This window comes from Caretta caretta, chromosome 2 (assembly GCF_965140235.1).
Source record: "Caretta caretta isolate rCarCar2 chromosome 2, rCarCar1.hap1, whole genome shotgun sequence".
Lineage (NCBI taxonomy): Eukaryota > Metazoa > Chordata > Testudines > Cheloniidae > Caretta > Caretta caretta.
Window position 1 is genome coordinate 95,790,766 of NC_134207.1, and position 20,446 is coordinate 95,811,211.

The 20,446-nt window shown below is 41.7% G+C and overlaps 1 long non-coding RNA gene across 1 annotated transcript; it reads left to right on the top strand.

Moving 5' to 3' along the window:
• Positions 1-26: 26 nt before the first annotated feature.
• On the top strand, positions 27-18,850 carry LOC125632272 (uncharacterized). Its single transcript, XR_007355254.2, has 2 exons — positions 27-110; positions 18,302-18,850. It is a non-coding gene; the product is annotated as an uncharacterized LOC125632272 (long non-coding RNA).
• Positions 18,851-20,446: the final 1,596 nt, after the last annotated feature.

Below are 20,446 nucleotides of genomic sequence, written 5' to 3' on the forward strand. Positions count from 1 at the left end.
GGCGGCAGCGTTGCCAAGGCGGGCGGGGCTAAGCCGGCTCACAGCCCGTCCTGCTCTTGCTCGGCTTCTGCTCCAGCTCCCCCGGCGGCCCGAAGGAGCACGTGCGAAGGGTGCGTGCAGAGCCCCTGCCTTTACCTTGCCCCGAGAGCGCCGCTCCAGCGGGAGGGAGGGGGCGTGGGGAAGGAGGGACAGGGATGCTGGGGGGATAAGGAGCTGAGTGGGTGGAGGGGCAGATTGTGGGTGGAGGGAAGGGCAAAGAAGATGGGTGGATGGGGAGGGGGGTCTGGAGGAGGGAGGGAAGTTGGGGGTATGAATTGGGGACACTGAGGGACTTAGGAGCAAATCAGATGGTCAAGTTAGTAGACAGAGAGATAAACAGCTGTTAGCTCCTGCTTGGAAGGAGCCTGAGATATGCAACCTCCTGGTTACCTGTCATAAGATCATCATTTTCAGGATAGATACATAAAAAGAAAAGGAGGACTTGTGGCACCTTAGAGACTAACAGATTTATTTGAGCATAAGCTTTCGTGAGCTACAGCTCACTTCATCGGATGCATGCAGTAGAAGATACAGTGGGGAGATTTTATAAACACAGAGAACATGAAACAATGGGTGTTACCATACACACTGTAAGGAGAGTGATCAGGTAAGGTGAGCTATTACCAGCAGGAGAGAAAAAAAAACCTTTTGTAAAAAACCTTTTGTAGTGATAATCAAGGTGGGCCATTTCCAGCAGTTGATAAGAACATGTGAGGAACAGTGGGGTGGGGGGAGGGAAATAAACATGGGGAAATAGTTTTACTTTGTGTAATGACACATCCACTCCCAGTCTTTATTCAAGCCTAATGTAATGGTGTCCAGTTTGCAAATTAATTCAAATTCAGCAGTCTCTCATTGGAGTCTGTTTCTGAAGTTTTTTTGTTGAAGAATTGCAACTTTTAGGTCTGTAATCGAGTGACCAGAGAGATTGAAGTGTTCTCTAACTGGTTTTTGAATGTTATAATTCTTGACATCTGATTTGTGTCCATTTATTCTTTTACGTAGAGACTGTCGGTTTGGCCAGTGTACATGGCAGAGGGGCATTGCTGGCACATGATGGCATATATCACATTGGTAGATGTGCAGGTGAATGAGCCTCTGATATTGTGGCTGATGTGATTAGGCCCTATGATGGTGTCCCCTGAATAGATATGTGGAAACAGTTGGCAATGGGCTTAGCTGCAAGGATAGGTTCCTGGGTTTGTGTTTTTGTTGTGTGGTATGTGATTGCTGGTGAGTATTTGCTTCAGGTTGGGGGGCTGTCTGTAAGCAAGGACTGGCCTATCTCCCAAGATCTGTGAGAGTGATGGGTCATCCTTCAGGATAGGTTGTAAATCCTTGATGATGCACTGGAGAGGTTTTAGTTGGGGACTGAAGGTGATGGCTAGTGGCGTTCTTTTATTTTCTTTGTTGGGCCTGTCCTGTAGTAGGTAACTTCTGGGTACATAACTCCTTAAGTCAATGGCTAAACTTTCATTGTCTGCAGTGAAGCTAGGATTTAACTCTGTGACCTAGGGACCTGTTGATGCCAAGCTGGCAAAGGGCACAGGAGGTGCATAGAGTTTTACATGACCCACTGAGTCAGATGCATTCATAATAATACCCTAACCTGTGACATCTGAGGTCTCTACTGGTCATCGTAACCACTGTGAGAGGCATGTATCCATAATAGTTAAGGAGTTATGTATCTATATCAGTGATACACAGAGGTCTTCCAAGGAATATATCAACTCATCTAGATATTTGTCTAGTTTTATAACAGGCTACATAAAAAGCACCAGTGAAGTCAGTACAAACTACAATTTCATGCAAACAAAGTGTCACACGTTCACAGTCTCAAACTCCTCCTACAAGCCCAGAGCAGCTGCTTGCCTGCCCTAAAATAAGGAACAGTGAAATAGTTAACAATGGGGATAATTGCATTGACTTTACACTTCAGACTCAACACTCAAAGGAGATGATGGGGGAATACTGTACCTCTTTAATCCATTGTCTCTATCTTGTTTGCACCTCAGGCAGATCAGGTTCCATCAGTTCAGGTTAGTATTATTATTTGTATTACTATAGCACATAGGAGCCCTAGGCATAGGCCAGGACCTTATTGTGCTCGGTGCTACACAAACAGAAAAACAGGGTGATCCTTGCCATAAAGAGTTTACATTCTAAGTACGGTACAAGACAAGAAACAACCATTGGATACAGACAGGCAGAGGCTACAATGAAACTATAGAACAAGTCTACTCTTTATATTTATCAGAGAATATGCACCAATATAAGGACACCAAGATTATCAGCAAATGCGTATTCAGAAACAGAACTTACCTGCTGCTCCAAAAATCACAGGTTTCTATCTCTTGCAATATCAATTTAGCAATAGTAGAGCTTATGTTTTCCAGCAAGTCAACAGAGGGCAATGTAATTACAAGGTGATATATGAGAGCATGTCATTTCAATACAGGACAGTAAACATAAACTAGTATGTTACATACGATCTGCATACAAAAATGTAGTTCTCCACAATACATTATTCTTTTCTAAATAATCTATTTTCTGATTTTTTTAAATCTGTGTTACTCATCAGTGATTTGGCCCTCTCACAATTTGGTATGAAACAAAGATAATTTGTTGTTTAATTAGAAATAAAGAATGCAGCAATGTATGTGCTTGTGTTTTAATTCTTAATGTAAAACAGTTAACATTGTAATAGTATTTCACCTTTTATACCAGCATTGTACAAATAGTGCAGGTATGAATTATGCACTAACAATAATGCTAAGCATAGTCAATGAGTTCACTTTTAATTTGATAGCCTAATTTTAAATGTAATTAACTTGTTACACAGAAAAAGTGCTTTTTTCACAACCATAAAGGTTGTTACCATTAAAATAAAAGCTTACATGTTGCAGAAATTAAGGGGCCACCAGAGAAGTACCTGTATACCACTAAGTATTGGATTAGTCTAACCCTTCTTTGTAATATTTTCTACATTGAAGACCTATTTCTATGATGCACTGGAATGGCTCCTGGTCAGTTTTAGCTCTGGGGTCTTGTTCCTGAGTGCCTTTCTGAAGTGGAAAATGCCTACCCCTCAACCCATTCATGGGCAGTCATACAAAAATAAGCCAATGGAATCTATTCTGTGCCCAGCCTGGCTCCCAGTGAACTACTGTGGACCATTGGTAATGACGGAAATATAATCAGGTCCCTGATTTGGTCTGCAGTTTGGATTCTTGCTTAGGACATTAGGGTCCATATTTATAACTGCCTGGTTTAATAAAAAGCTGTTCCTTTAATTTTAAGTGCTGAGCAGAAAGAAAAGAGAAGGAGTGAGATCTTTTGAAATGTTACTAATCACTGTATTTATATACTGTACCTCAGAGGGAAAGTGTTTTAATCAAATTGAGCATGAGTCACCACCTGTCCCAGGCATAGCTTATGTCCTTCTTCATTTTTTCTTTTTTCCCCATGATATTTTAGTCAATACAGTTTTATGCTTGAATATTTCTTAAGCAATGCATTTAAAAACAAAGCACTTCATTGCATAACCATCTAATCTTGAAAAGAATAGATGAATTTATAATGCCACTTGGCCTGCATTCTGGAGAAAACGTTAAATGAAGTAAACTATGGTTTTACAAAAGGTAGATCATGCCAAACCAACCTGATCTCCTTCTTTGAGAAAGTAACAGATTTTTTAGACAAAGGAAACGCAGTGGATCTAATTTACCTAGATTTCAGTAAGGCATTTGATACAGTGCCACATGGGAAATTATTAGTTAAATTGGAAAAGATGGGGATCAATAGGAAAATTGAAAGGTGGATAAGGAATTGGTTAAAGGGGAGACTACAACGGGTCCTACTGAAAGGTGAACTGTCAGGCTGGAGGGAGGTTACCAGTGGAGTTCCTCAAGGATCGGTTTTGGGACCAATCTTATTTAATCTTTTTATTACTGACCTCGGCACAAAAAGTGGGTGTGTGCTAATAAAGTTTGTGGATGATACAAAGCTGGCAGGTATTGCCAATTTAGAGAAGGACAGGGATATCATACAGGAGGATCTGGATGACCTTGTAAACTGGATGAATAGTAATAGGATGAAATTTAATAGTGAGAAGTGTAAGGTCATGCATTTAGGGATTAATAACAAGAATTTTAGTTATAAGCTGGGGACGCATCAATTAGAAGTAACGGAGGAGGAGAAGGACCTTGGAGTACTGGTTGATCATAGGATGACTATGAGCTGCCAATGTGATATGGCTGTGAAAAAAGCTAATGCGGTCTTGGGATGCATCAGGAGAGGTATTTCCAGGAGGTTTTAGTACCGTTATACGAGGCACTGGTGAGACCTCACCTGGAATACTGTGTGCAGTTCTGGTCTCCCATGTTTAAGAAGGATGAATTCAAACTGGAACAGGTACAGAGAAGGGCTACTAGGATGATCCGAGGAATGGAAAACTTGTCTTATGAAAGGAGACTCAAGGAGCTTGGCTTGTTTAGCCTAACTAAAAGAAGGTTGAGGGGAGATATGATTGCTCTCTATAAATATATCAGAGGGATAAATACCGTAGAGAGAGGAATTATTTAAGCTCAGTACCAATGTGGACACAAGAACAAATGGATATAAACTGGCCACCAGGAAGTTTAGACTTGAAATTAGAGGAAGGTTTCTAACCATCAGAGGAGTGAAGTTTTGGAATAGCCTTCCAAGGGAAGCAGTAGGGGCAAAAGATCTATCTGGCTTTAAAATTAAACTTGATAAGTTTATGGAGGAGATGGTATGATGGGATAACATGATTTTGGTAATTAAATATTCATGGTAAATAGGCCCAATGGCCTGTGATGGGATATTAGATGGGGTGGGATCTGAGTTACCCAGGAAAGAATTTTCTGTAGTATCTGGCTGGTGAATCTTGCCCATATGCTCAGGGTTTAGCTGATTGCCATATTTGGGGTCGGGAAGGAATTTTCCTCCAGGGCAGATTGGAAGAGGCCCTGGAGGTTTTTCACCTTCCTTTGTAGCATGGGGCACGGGTCACTTGCTGGAGGATTCTCTGCTCCTTGAAGTCTTTAAACCACGATTTGAGGACTTCAATAGCTCAGACATAGGTGAGAGGTTTTTCGCAGGAGTGGGTGGGTGAAATTCTGTGGCCTGCATTGTGCAGGAGGTCAGACTAGATGATCATAATGGTCCCTTCTGACCTTAGTATCTATGAATCTATTGTAGGGCTTTTGATTTTTGGTTTTAAATCAATGTACACTGAAAAAAGTTCCAGATTTCACAAAAGAAAAGTATCCACTCAACACTGGAAATTGTTACTTGTATCTAAGGGCTTGTCTCCGGGAAACAGTAATGTGGACTGTTGGGGCGTGATTTCTATAGTGCAATACTCTGTTGCGCATTGTTTGGTCTGTGTAGACTCTGCTACTGCATGCCAAAGGTTCCCCACTGCACTTTAATATTGTCCTGTCTGAACCAGCACTACAGTAAAGTGCACTAGGTAACATTACAAAGACATTACTCATTACCTTCTATACTACTATACTGTAGTGCAGGGATTGGCAACCTTTGGCACGCGACCCAGCAGGGTAAGCCCCCTGGCAGGCCAGGCCGGTTTGTTTACCTGCCACATCTGCAGGTTCAGCTGATCGCAGCTCCCACTGGCTGCAGTTCACCGCTCCAGGCCAATGGGGGCTGCAAGAAGTGGCGCGGGCTGAGGGATGTGCTGGCCACCACTTCCCGCAGCCCCCATTGGCTTGGAGTGGCGAAACGCGGCCAGTGGGAACCACGATCGGCCAAACCTGTGGACTCAGCAGGTAAACAAACTGGCCCAGCCCACTAGGGGCTTACCCTGGCGGCCACGTGCCAAAGGTTGCCGTTCCCTGCTGTAGTGAGTAATGCACATGACATACATTACTGATTACAGTATATACAAGAGAGAGCCCTGAAAAACTCCAATTTTGGACATTACCTAAAACTCAAAAATTGGGGAAAAAAATGCACTTTTCAAACAATGATCTGGCATCATCCTAAACTGTAGGGTACACCCCCTGGACATGACTTTAAAAGAAAAAAAACTCTGATTATGGGTGGCTTGTATCCTCCTCTCAGAAATATCTACAGAATGGTTAAAGATAGGCAGAAAGTTCTGTGACTGTGAAGTTACAGAATGGCTGCCATATGATAGAGTGCTAATGGAGGAACGTGAATAGGGGTAGGTTTTGGTCCCATAGGAAGCAGGCATGAGCCATAGCCCTCCAAACCAGCAGATGTTTTGAGAACTACAGGCTAATCCCACAGATTGTGGAGCTTCCTTTCAAAGCTTGGGCTTGTAAATGAAAGCCTAAACCCTTTGGAATATTCCCAATGCCCACTATCCCCCATAAAATCACAGCTGCACTTACTTTCGTCCCTACTGCACCTTTTCTTCCATTCAATAGGCTCTTGAAGTCATAGAGGTGCAACTTCCTTTAGTTAATGACAGCAGGGCCAGTGTGATTTTATGCAGGGGAGTCTCTGTATGTTTGTAGTAGGATGATGTTTAAGGAGTGGCTTTGCACCAGCTAAGCTACTTGCCATCCAAAGAGAGAAAAACTGCAGAAGCATGAGCATATGGAGATGCTTGCAGAAGCTCAGAAGATGTGGGGAATGATGGCCCAAATGCCCCTCCCTCTTAGAGATACTATGCTCCAGGGGACTTGTGACCTGCAGATTGAACTGTGCAACATGAGGTGCCTTCAGAAGTGTGATCACTGAAAATAAATTGTTGAATGCCCAACATGGTCACCAAAGGCTCAACTTTTCCATTGAAACATAGCTCCTCCAGGAGCAGTGAGGCTTTGTACCACCCTCAAGATATGCTATCTATCTAGCTTAGGATTTTGCACTGGCAACCATTGTCCTTGTAGTGAAGTCTGAATTCCTCAAGCACCATGCTCCTCATGCACAGGGGCAGCATGCCAAGAGCCACATGACATTTCATGTGGTTATACTCCATGTGCAGTATTCCCACAACCTTTGAGATGCCATGAATCCAGAGGAAGAGCACAGCCCCTTTTCTCCCCTGATCACAGGGCGGCAGTTGTGGCTGGCCAGACATACAAGGGAGGTTTCTTGCACTTTCTCACCAGGTGCACTCATGTAAGCCACAGTCAAGCTTCAAATTAGGTGTTGATATAATGATCTAAGTAGACATCTGAGGCTTAGTCCAACTTTCATTGAAATCAATGGAAATATTATTATTATTGAGAGTCTGATCGGACTCTTTGAGGACTAATGAGCAATGCTAAGTGAGGACCCTCCAGAAAATGGTGGCCACTAGGTTAAAAGCTTTACTGTAGAGGAAGAACTTAAAAATAAAGAGGGAGAGCTGTTCTGAAAAATCATCACAATAAAGTCTTGGGATCAGGTTACTTTTATATTAATAGTTTTCAGTTTACACAGATGGGGACAAGAGAGTCCAACAGACTTGTAGTGTCTCAAATTTTGGAAGAGTCAGATTAAAGTAATCAGCAGTACTAGTCCTGGTAATAACCAAATTCTTTGGTTAAAATGAGTTTAAGAATTGTGCTGCCATTCTGCTGCTGTTAGTGGGATGGCGTCAGTAAAAGTCAAGGTCATTTTCAGAACCAGTAATTGTTAACAATCTTCCTTTCTGAGACCTATTTATAGAAGAGTGCTGGGAAACGGTCAATGACCTGTGTTATACTGTGACATTTTAAAGTATTCCTCATGACTTGGTACAGGCTGAAAAACAAGCTACTTTATGGCTGCCAGCAGGAAAGACACGTGTTTTACAAAATGAGAAAATGAGATTTTACTGAAACAGAAGATTGCCCTTGCCATCATTTTAGTGTTTTAATATAAGAAATAACGAGTCATCATCAGAGATTTGTTCAGGTGTACTGCTTCAGAGATAGCGTCCAGCACTGATACCAAAATCAGCCATCTGAAAGATCTTGAATAGGCTAGTGTTGTGATCCTTTTTGAGTACAGGCCAAATGCTAACAGATGGAAGTGAGGAGGGGGATAAGAATCAGTTGGCCCACAACAAAATATTTGCCAATGTCAAAAAAGGACTTAAAATATATTAGTAAATGATGAAAGTGTTGACACGGATGACTTCATGTTTGCTATATTAATATAGAAGATAAACAAAGCAGTCAGAGACATTTGGTGCTTGTATGAGAGGAACAAAAGAATCACATTATTAACCAAGAAAGGGTTTGGGGTTTTTTTTTTTGCGGGGGGGAGGGGTGAATCAGTTATCAGGGTTGCTGATAAATACTAGAGAAAGCTGGAATTATTTTAAAAGGAAAAGTATGCAGAGTATAAAAGATTGATGTCAGAGATGGATTTTTTAAGGGTCAAGTAGCAATACAATGGCCAAGGAAAAGTATAATCACTGTGGAGTATGTAGAACAGAACAGAACATCTTATGATGCTGTTTTGAATATTTTTCTAATTACCAATCAAAGACTGGCTAGAAAACAACTAATTTTATTATTACTGGATTCATTTAACTGAGCTTATTTGAAACTGCACAAGCAAGCTTGAGAAGAATTCTATTTTTTTTTTCATTTCACAAAGACTCTACCCAACAAAGCTTGCAGAAGGGTATTGAATTACAAATGTTACATCAAAAGAACAGACTGATCATATGCTAAAGGCCTGAGTGTTAGCTGGGTGGAAGCAGTATATGATTTAAAATCTTTCTTGACTGTCATATACACTACACACGAGGGAAAAGAAACTGTTCATATCTACTTCATGTAACATTTTATCAAACACAGCAAATGTCATAAGTGAAGGTAGTTTATCATCGTTGAAGATGCTGCTGTGCAATACCGAAGGAGATTTTCATCAGGTTAATATATCAGAGTGTGAAGTTCATAGTGTGACAAATGGTGAGCACAGAAGTCTATCCTAGCAGAAGTATCAAATTCTCACTGTGCAGACTCACCACTAAATGGAGAAGAAAAACAAATCCTAAAAATATTTTGAACAAGTATTTTTAGAAATGGGTGAACATCCTACCTTGCCTATTACTGTTTTACTGATTATTGACTGATCCTTGCATGCTGCTGTGTGAAGAGTAACAGGCAGATGGTTTAATCATACCAAAAAGGGGGGAGGGGGGAGTGGAAGAAAAAAAAAAAAGAAATGCAGCAAGCACATCTCCTCTTCCTTGTATCAGTGCCACCCTTGTCTATGAATTTCTTGGAACTGATTCTACTAGAGAAAATCATGATAAACACATCAGGTGTCAATCTCTGAAACAGACTACGAATTCATGGTGGGGCTACACATACATTTTCAAATATGTGCTAGTTTGGTCCTGAGAGAATCTCAACACCTATAGTCCCAGACCCTCTAAGTTTTATGTAATTGTAGAGCAAGCATCATTTTACACATGGATTGTAAGTAAAGATGATGTGCTAAAGGACTGATCCTATTTACCCTTCTGGTCTGGTATGGCAGTTCCTCTATTCAGTTCATGGAACCCACATATTCTCAGCATATCACCACTCTTACAAATGTATGCCCTGACATTTCAAGTCTTTCCATTGACTTCAATGAGATTTGGATATGGACCTAAATGCCAGTACACATGGGGGCCACACGCCTGGTGACTTTTCATTACCAAATAGTAGCGTGAATTTCTTAACTGTTAGGCAATCAGAGGTCAGGGTTAATATTTTAACTTCAGAGAGAAAAACAGCCTCCGACAATAGGGAATATTCTCAGAGGGCATTTGCTAGACAATGGGATCTCAGAAATAGAGCAATTACATCATAACACTGAGTACAAAGATAATCTTGAACTACACTGTTTTCTCCAAGACGTTACAGGGGTCTTGGACATTGGTACACCTTGGTCCCCCCTATGCTCAGCCTGTGGCACACGATAGTCTAGTCTCCTAGGGGCTGTAACACTTCGGTCTAATTTTGCTTGTATGTTTAGTATATGGGTGCTGGGTGGGTATTGGTGGCCTGAGATACACAGGAGGTGAGTCTGGAGCAGTGGTGGACAACTTGCGGCCCATCAGGGTAATCCGCTGGTAGGCTGCTATACAGTTTGTTTACATTTGCACAGCCACCCTCAGCTTCTACTGCCCGCGGTTCACCTTTCCTGACCAATGGGAGCTGTGGGAAATGGCGCGGGCCGCAGGTTGCCCACCACTGGTCTAGAGCGGGGATCAGCAACCTTTGGCACGTGGCCCTCCAGGGTAAGCCCCCTGGCAGGAAGCGGCAGCCAGCACATCCCTCAGCCCGTGCTGCTTCCCACAGCTCTCATTGACCTGGGATGGCGAACGACGGCCAGTGGGATCCGCAATCAACCGAACCTGCAGACGCGTCAGGTAAACAACCTAGCCCGGCCCACCAGGGAGCTTACCCTGGTGGGCCACGTGCCAAAGGTTGCCGATCCCTGGTCTAGAGGATCTGGTGATCTCTTCTGGTCTTAAATTCTACGTAGGCAGCAGAGGCATGCATTACTATTCTCATTATCACATTGTAATTTGCACATTTCTAGAGATGAAATGGGAAATTGTAGCTTGCAGAATGTAATACTTTGAATTGATAGACCACTTAGCTTGTCTTATCTAAAGCTCTCAAGTGCTTTTACAAACAGTAAGGGCCAAATTTTTCTAACTTTACTCATACTGAATAGTGCCTTACTTCGCAACTGGTTTTGATTGCATTACATGCAGAATAAAGTGCTTTTCCACATTAGCAAGGGTGTCAAAATGCTGCCATAAATGTATAATTACATGTATATTGTCCTGATGTGCTGTCCTGAAGGAAGATAGTGCCTTGTTCATAAGAACTCACTGTATTCATTTCAAACTTTTAACAAAAATATTTGAAGAGAGAGTTTTCTAAATATGTTGTATGTGTATTCTGGCCAATTTTAACTCTTACAAAACCTTCACAAACATTAACTAGTTAATTACCACACAACTCACATGAGGAAATGAAGGCAAAAAGGTTAAGTAATTTAACTAGGGTCACAGAGCAAGTCAGAGTGAGGATCAGAATCCAGAAGTCACCTTAGTACTGTGCTTAGTACTTCTTATACTAGGATGCCAGAGGCCATGTTGGCTGCTCTTCAGTGTTGTCGGTTCATTTTGGCTGGCTGCCAGGAGTTTTGGTGGCCTAGGGTCAATATCAAGAGTTTAGACTACACCGCCCGCATGGTCACACATTGCTGTGGGTTCATCCTAGAAACGGAATGACTTTTCATCATGTATATCACAGATTCCAAAAATCAGCCGCATGCTAGAGGGAGGAGATCATGCATCAACAGTAGACTTTGGGGAAAACTGGTGGTACATTTTAAACCTAATGATTCCTTTATGTTTTCAAGGCTATCTTTCCCAGGAAGAGAACTAGAAACTTACTGTTGTCCCCTCCCAAAATGTAGTGACTAGCTCTGAAATTTTGATGTGTTGAAAATAAAGGGGGAACATGACCATGTGGTTTATAAGCCACAACAGTAATTTCCAGTAATCTCTGCATCACTCTAAAGGTTGCATTTTTGAGGTTTCTCTCTTTGTGAGATACAAACTTGAATATTTACTCATATATGTGCCTGTAAATTCTATTACTGAGACCCTAACAATCTGATGTCTACCTCTTAATGTGGGTTTGTGTACAGACAAAAGACAGGTCTTTTGAAAATATGGTTCTAAATGAATCAATGTATTGACCAGTCTCTACTTGATTTAGGCTGGATGGTTTTGTCAAGTGACCTCAGGAAGTCTCCTAGCACTAAAATTCCAGATCATGGAAAAATCAGAATTTGGATTCAGCCAAGCTGTTTAGTAGAAAATAAACTGGAACCTATGAAAATTCCATTTTTATTAAGTAGGCTGCCTTTTCAATTAGATTTAAAAAGACTGGGTTTGTAAGGTTCTTTTGGAATGCTTAGAACTGTGGCTTGCTTTTAATGACTGTTCAGGGATCTTGTCTACTCGTGCTCTGTCCTGCTGAGTGCTACTAGCAACTTGTGTGTCTTTGCCTTTCAGATATTGCCAGAGATTTCTTCCCATCTGTTTGTTTCATTTTGCTTACAGTTATATTTCTATTTATTAACTTTAACTGAAGGACTGGAGGTCTGAAAAAACATACCTTACAATGAGAGACTGAAGGGGATTAATCTATTTTGAATATGAAAGAGAAAGTTAGGGGGCAACTTGATCAGTCAGTAAGTACCTACGCGGACAACATATCTGATACTAGCAGGCTCTTTAAAAAAAGCAAAGAAAGGTATAACAAGATCAACGGTTGGAAGTTGAAGCTAGAAAAAAATTTACACCTTGTTTGAATTTAACAGTGAGAGCAATTAACTACTGTATTGTATCAAAAATGTGGTTAAGTCTCCATCACTTGATGGAGTGTTTTTTAAACTTAATACTGAATGTCTTCCTAAGAAGATATCAGTGACGATAAAAATCAATGATTTAAAAAAAATCAATTTTTTTATTTAAATCGGATTTTTTTGATCAAATGCTTTTTGAGGAAAAAACCTATCTAAAGATCGTTTTAATTAAGATACATTATAGCTCAAAGATATCTCATAATGGAATAGGGATTATAAATTCGAATTCTATAGTATGAGACAATATATTCATGTAATGTTTAAGAAAAGTTTTGTAAATGAGTTTCAATAGATTAGGGACCCAATCTTATGGTCTTATGGGGTTCCAGGGGCTTCTGTATAATCTTTACATCTACCCAATGGGACTCAGTGCTAAGTCTAGAAGATACCATCAGAGATGCTTACTTTTGCAGTTCTCAAACTGTGGATTTGTGTCTCCAGAGGTGACATGCTTGTTAACAGCAAAAATGTTTTAAAATAAATAAATAGAGGTGAGAAATAACAGACCTCAACCCTATTGTCCCTCTGCAAATTTGTGGACAGAGTCAGTCCCCTGCCTCTCTCTAAAAGTGCAAAGTTTCAAAAAGTTCAATGAATAAAAGATTGTTGGGGGCAGAATAGATCTGGACAAGGAGAAGAAGTCTGGAGATAAATGTGAGAAGGGAGGGACATGCAGAGGTAAAAGTAAACCATACATTCTGGTACAGCATACTGGTTTGCCTTCCCCAGACAGCAATTTAAAGGCCCTGGGACTCCCAGCAGTGGCTGGAGCCCCTGGCCCTTTAAATCACTGCCAGAGCCCCTGGCCATCTCTGCCACCCCGGATCTCTGGCAGCAGGGCTCAGGCACCAATTTAAAGGGCCCGGGTCTCCACTACCATAGCAGCGGCCAGAGCTCTGTGCCCTTTAAATGCCCCCCAAACCCCGGGGCTCCCAGCCGCCTCTGCAGTTGGTAGCTCCAGCAGTGATTTAAAGGGCCTGGGGCTCCCAGCCACCACTACCACAGCTGGAGCCTAGGGCCCTTTAAATCTCAGTTGAGGCCACGCCCCCTGCTCAGGACTCCGGGGTACCAGTAAGTCCTTTCAGTTATTTTCATCCCCAAGTCTTGAGGTCTTTCTGAGCATAGCCTTCACTGATTTGAGATCTACCATACCATACTCCCATTAGAAGGGAAAACCTATAATGGCAGCAGGCCGTAAGAGAGACCCAGTTTGGGTCTCATCTATCTCTGAGTTGTGAAGAGTATGTATTAATGTTATAACAAATGCAAATGCAGCTAGTCCATTAAAAATCTGCAAGCCTGCTTGTATCATCATCAGTCAAGGGGAAAGACTGCGAATTCATATCCAATCTAGTATGTTAAGCTTAGTTTGTGTTTGTTTATTTGCTAGATAATCTGCTTTGATCTGTTTGCTAGCCCTTATAATCACTTAAAATCTATCTTTTATAGTTAATAAACCTATTTTATGTTTTCACTCTAAACTTACTGGTTTAGATTAAGTGCTTGGGAATCTTAGCTCAAGGGACTGTTGTATTTCCTCTCCACATTGAGGAGGAGGTGAACTGGATAATAAATTCATAATGGTCAGGGTTTTGACCAGGGCAGGACGGTACAGCTCTGGGGTTCTAGACTGGGAAGCTGGTAATTATTTTGGCTGTAGCCTCTCTATTGTTGGTTCATGCAGTGGCTTGTCAGAGATCCTGCATGTAACTGCAGCTGAGCGTCCCTACCTGTGTGAATGCTGGTGGAAGTGTAGGACCAGGAGCAGCTCTTCAGCTTGTCACAGCAGCACAGGATAAGAGGGAGCTCAGGCTGGTGAGTCAAAGGGCTCACAGTGGCACCCCAGTTCCAGGTGGCAGCCCAGGGAGAACCCATCACAGTATGTAACCCATAAAAGTTACACTCACAATCACAAATGATGATCACCCAGCAGCAATAAAATAATCACAAACAATCAATTAACTTCCATTAATGGAAGCAACACAGCCTCTTTAAACCCTTGAGCAAATTACCCTCAGTCTTCCCCCAGTCCTTTTGTGGCTTTTGCAATACACCTGGAAGATCATCAGGTTCAAGCTATTTCAGACCAGAGCTCACTACAGCTGTACCAAAATTTCATTGCTGCTACAAGATACTGAGCAGAATTGGTCAGAAATTTTTCAATAAAACAGTTTTCCATCAGCAAATGTAGATTTGACAGGATCAGAAAGTTCCACACAAACATGCCAATTCCTTTCAAATTCCCATGGTTTCCAGGTTCCTTACTCTGCAACAGCCCACAAGGCAGATTTCCAGGGGACCTAGACTCACAGGCATCATGGTTCCCTGGCCCTGCAGCAATGCACAAAGTAGGCTGCCACAGAGCCCAGGCTCCAGGCTTCCAGTTTCAGCAGTCTTCCTGGCAGAATCCCAGCTCTTCAGCAGTCTGGTGAACAAGGAAATAAGACAAGATGCTCACTCAGTACTAAATAGAACAACAGTTGTTTTGAATGATTTTAGAAATAAAAATAATATTGAAAAAATACTAGTAAAATATAAAAGTAAAAAAACCCATTAAATTTAACGTAAAGGTCAAATTTGAAACATTTCATGTTGAAAGCACAAAACATTTTCAAATTTTGAAACTTTTTTCAGAATTACTGTTGAAAAAATCTGAAACTTCCAATTTTTGTTGTGAATCAAAACTTTTATTATTTCAGAATTACCTATGGGATAGGAATTTTGAGTTTCAATCAGATGTAATAATGCACAACAACTTGGGGAAGAAGCCAGTGCCCAAAAAGATGTTTTCAGATGTGACAGTCCACCAAGAAGTTGGGGACTCTCAAAGGGAAGATGACACCCAGAAGCTGGCATCAGGCAGCAACAGAACAATGCTTGTTGTATTTTCTTTTACCTGAGATACGCTACGGGATTGCTCACATGCACAAAGTTGCCTATATGCCTATTAACAGGTCCGGAGCCTTTGAGTCTGACCCAATCACAACTGAAGTAATCAGGAATCTTTCCATTGACTCCAGTGGGCAATGGATCAGATCTTTTGTTAGCGAAACTACTACATACTTACAATGAAAAAGTCATTTCATAATACTACTAGAGTTTTATACAAATACTATGTGCACTTTAAAAATATCTGCATATTAGATATGTGCAAGATTACACTCTCCCAAACCAGCTGCTATATTTGGTCAAGGAGCTCTTCATGGTACAGTACTAGTGTATAAGCATGGTATACAATATACTGTTTTTAGCGGCTATCTTGCTATGGAAATGTATTTCTAGAAAACGGCATATTCAATCTTCTTATCCTACAAGATGTTTATTTTCAGCTTAACAGGAACATAATGTTGTAGTTCAAAAAGAAAGTAGTATATAATAATTGTAATAAGGTCCACTGCCCGCCTCTCTTCCTGGGGCCTGGCGGACCACCCCAATAAAGCTCAGAGAGGCTTTGCAGAGGTTATGCAGCAGCTGTGGCTTTATTTACACAAACAGTTCTCCCACCACCCGTTGAGCTGTTTACAAGGCTTACAGGGTCCGTTCCCTCTTTGGCTAGCAGTCAGCCCATAGCCAGGAGACTGAGTAGTCTCCTGGCAGTCCCCCTTCATACTGGCTCCCAGCCCTTATAACTGTTGGCCTGTCAGGCCCACAGGTGGAGCCAATCCCCAGGCCAGGCATCATGCCTGTTACACCAGCTCCAATCTATTTCTGTTGATTGGAGCTGGCTGAGCAGGGGCTAATTAGATGCTTTTGCAGCAGCACCCTGCTACAATAATATAATTTCATCTTCACCTCCAGCTTCCTTTGGGGTTGTGTAAATGCTTTTTGGGTTTTCCCCACTTCCAACTCTATTTAAAATAAATAAAAAGATGAAAGACTTGTTAATTATGGACAAATATGAGCCAGGGAAGAAAATACATTAAAAAATAGTTAAAGATTGCAAACCTGTATAACTCCAACAGAATGTGGTTGAATTTAACATTTGATAGCTTTAACAGGACACTGTTTTCTTTGTGATTATGTAGGTAGAAAATTCATAGTGTGGATTTTGCTCAACTCTCAAATTCAGGAACCAGGATAAAATTTCCACCAATATAAAGAGAGAGAGCCTTCTTCAAAGGGTATTTTTCAGCTAGGATTGTTTTTCCCCATGGAGTGCCACTTAATTAAAGGGGATGCAGGATGGTATAGAGCTCTTTGAGAAAGCATGAGAAAGAGGCTGAGCATCAAATAATTTTAAATGACATTTACTCTTTAAATAACCTGGTCAGCAACTCAGCTTTCCTCTTCCTGTTCAGAATATCTTATACGTACACACACATACACAGACACACACACACCCCGTCTCTTCCCCTCCACCCCAGAAAAAAACAAAAAACAAAAATGGGAACTAAGCGACAACAAAGAAAAAGGAAAATTGACACCAGCGACCAAACAATGAATCCAACAATGGTATTGGTTTCATGGAACGACTTTCAATGAGAGTTTATTTGGTTTTGATGACATCCTTTTATGCAGAAGCACTAGATTTGTGGATACTTAGACAGATACTTCACTAGTCAGGTTTTTTTTTGCCTTCTTAGCAAGAAACAGCAGATCAGTTTCAGCAAAGGGGAATACTGCTATTATTTTTGAGCTACTCCACTACTTTTACTGCCACAAACAGTAATGGAGAAAATTGGAGAATATCCAGTACTGAATATCCTTCCATAAGAGGATCTATTTCTGAAAAATGATCACATCCCTTCTTTCTTTTATTTCCTCCCTCAAAAATGTACCCTGTTGCTCTGGGATCAGAAACAACACTGGTGTGAAAATGCAGCTACTTTAAGGCAATGGAACAATCAAATGCAGAAATGCACAGTTAATGAAATTCTGCAATATTATAGCATCAGAAAATATAAAACACCACAGACTGGATTTTGGTACCTTTATTTTTTGCGATAGCTTTCAGTCTGATTCTCCAGTCCACATTGTTTAATATTACACACTTGTTCAGAAATTTCCTAATCTAGTTTAAAGGTACCAAGCTCTTTGTTCAAAAGACATTTGATTAGCGATTATTGAACTGTTCTCCATAATAGTATACCCTTGGGAGAAGGCACCTCAGTGAATATACCAATTAAGAGTTGCACTCAGACAAAAATAAGAAGCATAAGAACAAACAGTGGCATTAACAAGCAAAAAAAAAAAAATTGTAGCGGAGAGACAATGTGAACTAAAATGCAGTGTTTAAAAATATTATGTATTTAGATTCAAAGCCCCATGGAAAGTGTCTTGTTGTTTGCATTTTATTTGGATTTTTGAGGGTAGGTAAGGAAAAGTCAGGAATGTAGGCAAGGGGTAAACATACTAGGCTAGTCGGTTGAAGTGGCAAATAACTAAGTTAATTCAGAGTTAAGATGGCTTGATGGCATGTCATCCCCTTGCAGAACATTGAGTTGAGTAAAATTCAAATGTCTGAATACCAGGACATGCAAAGTTAAGGGTGCCCATGCAACCTGAGCTCTGCCTTATTTCACTAATGCCCCAATATGGCCTGTTTACACACACTTCAGTAACTGTGCAGTTGGCAGAGAAAAGATATGTACATGCTCTTCACACCTCCTTTATTTGTTTCACAACCCATTCACTCTCACCCACAGGATTCCATATAACACTATTAAAGGACAAGAAAGGGGGAAAAAAGGTTGCCCTGCCAGTCTGTCCAACGGGGCTGGCACTAGAAAGAGATGTCATGCTAAGGCATCCCAAAGCTGAATGTTAATAAGCATTTCTTAACAAAAGTATTTATGGGAGTAAGGGAAGGGAGCTTTGAAACTTACATTTTTCTTTCTCTTGTGACTCTAAATCTAATGGTGCATCTGTCTGTTTTTATCAGCAGCTTCTGGCATGGTGGCCTTGCAGGGTACACCCTCCACACCAGCAGAATACTTGACCCTGATGAGGAGGAGAAAGAAGAGGGTTAGGGAGGACATATTCTGTGAGATCCTGCAATGCATCAGGCCATGACCAAAGGATATGGAGGGTCAATATGACAGGCAGCATGGAGAAATTCAGAACAGGAAAAAGTCCTGGGGATCCCAGCAGGACAAGGAGCAGGAAATGCAAAATGGGTCTTGACAGGCAGCAAATCCAAATGCTGCAGACCCTGATGGACCTACAGGTAACTCTATCCTTTGCCATCCTTGGAGTCCCTTTGCAGTCCACGGAGAAATTCACGGTCACTGTTCTGTACACAACCCAATATATCATATTCTGGTACTGCAGCCTGCATCCTTGCTCCCACCACTCCATACCGGGGGACATCAAGAAAATTACTGCTTCACATACATTGACCCATGAGAACCATAAGTGGTGTGTGTGTAGCCACAACTGACAACATGTGTTTACACAAACAGACATAAATGTTTACTTCCTTTTAAAATTTAAATTCTAACTCCTTTAAATTATGTTAAAATTGTGTATAACATTTTTGTCTTTTTCACATTGCTTTTCTGTAGGTTCTCTCCCCCACCCCCCTCTCCCCACACACACTCAAGAAGGTACTATTTTTGGAGACTCAAGTTATCTTTATTACAACACAACAAATAATGCACAATGTATAGTGGTATTCAAGAAAACAAACTGTACTTGTAAATGCACACCAAGCACCACAAAAATCATGGCTTCAGGAGAACTCCTAGCCATATTCAGAAATGTACAGCAAGAACACCACAATTCACAGCAGCACCCAATGGAATGGGTACCAGCCGGCAAAGACTCACCTATAAATAATGTAGATTACACAAGATAGACACAATTCCATGAAAGCAGAAGAGAACAGTGCTGTAGCTGACTGTTAAAATTCTCTTTCAAAGCCTCCTTCAAGCACACAGCTCCACATTGGGATCTTCTAATAGCCCTTGTGTCTGGTTGTTCAATGTCAGCAGACAGCCATTCCATCTCTGCTCTGGCAGCAGCTTTTCCTCCTTTGCCTTACAGATATTATGCAGGACACAACAGGCAGCTACAACCGTTGGGATGTTTTTTCAAAGTGACATCCCAACTAGTGAGGAAACACCGCCAGCACCCCTTCAGTCTACCAAATGTGCATTCAACTGTCATTCTGTACCTGCTGAGCTGTTAGTTGAATCTTTTCTGTTCTGGTACTGTTGCGGTGGCCAGTGTAAAGCTGCATGAGCCGGGGTAGGCTGGTCTTCCAGAATCACTGCTGGCATTTCAATATCACCAATGATTACCTCACAGTCAATTCAGCCACCAGGCAACCTACTTTCCTACCTACTCTCCCTTCCAGAAATGGCCTATAAAGTATTCCTGTACCCCATAAGAATGGGATGTAGATCCAGCCATGGCTAGCAATCAGGTATCAGTGGTAAGAAACTTGACAACTTCTCAGCTTCATAACATCAGTCACACGGACCCAACACTGCTGAAGCTCCTATTAAGCTCTTGCCGCTGTCCCTCAGCCTCCTGCAATCCCTCTCAGCTCCTGACCATTCCTCCTCCCTGGCTCCTGCACCTGGGCCCCGCCTGCTTTCATCCTTCCCAACTTCATGATTCCTGCCCCTCTCCCACTTCCCTCCAGTCCTGTCCCATCCACACCTCCTGGATCTTGCTCCTACCCCCAGACTCCTACAACCAAAGAACCTCTCTTGTCTTCCCCCCAACAGCATTTTCTCTACTCCGTCCCCTCCCGCCCCATACCTCATCCCTCTGCATTGCAGGCCGGTTGCTTCCTCATCCTCATTTTTGGCTGGTGTACCACCATGCAGAGCAGTGGTGGCACGGGACAGACAGGCTTTCCACTCTCAGTGTTTGGCACCACAGCTGTCCCAGGCTGCCAGTAAGTGCAATTTCAGGGAAGGTCATGATCAGCCTCTGCATCCCTGGGATGGAGCATTCCGGGAACAGACCAGAATCTTTGGAGAATTTAGCAGCCAAACTCTACCATGTCTCTACTGATCATGTGCAAATAGATTTTTTTCAAAGGCTTATAACTGGGCCCATCTGGCAGATTTTCATAGGA